Source organism: Rhinoderma darwinii (assembly GCF_050947455.1).
Source record: "Rhinoderma darwinii isolate aRhiDar2 chromosome 2 unlocalized genomic scaffold, aRhiDar2.hap1 SUPER_2_unloc_19, whole genome shotgun sequence".
In the NCBI taxonomy this organism is placed as follows: domain Eukaryota; kingdom Metazoa; phylum Chordata; class Amphibia; order Anura; family Rhinodermatidae; genus Rhinoderma; species Rhinoderma darwinii.
In genome coordinates, this window is record NW_027461684.1 from 37,381 (window position 1) to 38,520 (window position 1,140).

Consider the following 1,140-nt stretch of genomic DNA (forward strand, 5'->3'; position numbering starts at 1 on the left):
GTACCCCTCAAAGTATTCAAAACAGCATTTAGAGATTTTCTTAACTCTACAGACCTTTCACAAGAATTAGAGCAACGTAGGGGTGAAATTTACAAATTTCAGGTTTTTTTGCAGAAATACATTTTTAATCCTTTTTTCTCTGTAACACGGAAGGTTTTACGAGATAAACACAACTTAATATTTATTGCCCAGATTCTGCAGTTTTTAGTGTGCTAATTTACTGAAGCACAGGCCTGAGAAGCAATATAGTGCCTAGAGGATCTTGGGGCCTTCTTATTATTAGATTATATTTTATGTACCATGTCAGGTTTGAAGAGGTGCGATGCCAAAACAACGGAAACACCCCAAAAAAGTCCCCATTTTGGAACCTACACCTAACAAGGAATTCATCTTGGCATATAGTGAGCATTTTGACTAGAGATGAGCGAACCGGGACAACCGAACCCGGTTTCGGTCCGAACTTCTTGAAAAGTTTGGTTCGCAGCGAATCCGAACTTCACCGGGTTCGGCCGAACCCGTTTTGACCGAACCCGGTCAAAAATATTATACAAATCGGCAGCCACTTGTCTCTATCAATCACTGATAGAGAAAAGAGGCTGCTGATTAAAAATAAAATAAAAAGCATTTCATACGTACCTGGTCGTTGTCTTGGGGACGAGTCCCTCTTCTTCCTCCAGTCCGACCTTCTTTTCTGACGCGGCATCCTGTGATTGGCTGCAGCGCTCACATGGGCTGCATCGTCATCAAGGAATGTCGTGCCGGATGTCGAGAGGGACGCGTCACCAAGGCAACGGCCAGGAGACCGGACTGGAGGAAGCAGGGAGTTCCCGGTAAGTTTGAACGTCTTTTTTTTTTACAGGTTACTCTATATTGTGATCGGTAGTCACTGTCCAGGGTGCTGAAACATATACTGCCGATCAGTTAACTCTTTCAGCACCCTGGACAGTGACTATTTACTGACGTCGCCTAGCAACGCTGTCGTAATGACGGGTGCACACATGTAGCCACCCGTCATTACGGGGCCTCATGCACACGACCGTAAAAACACCTGTTATTACGGGTCGTAATTACGACCCGAAATAGCGGGCCCATAGACTTCTGTTAGCCACGGGTACCTTCCCGTTTTCTCACGGGAAGGTG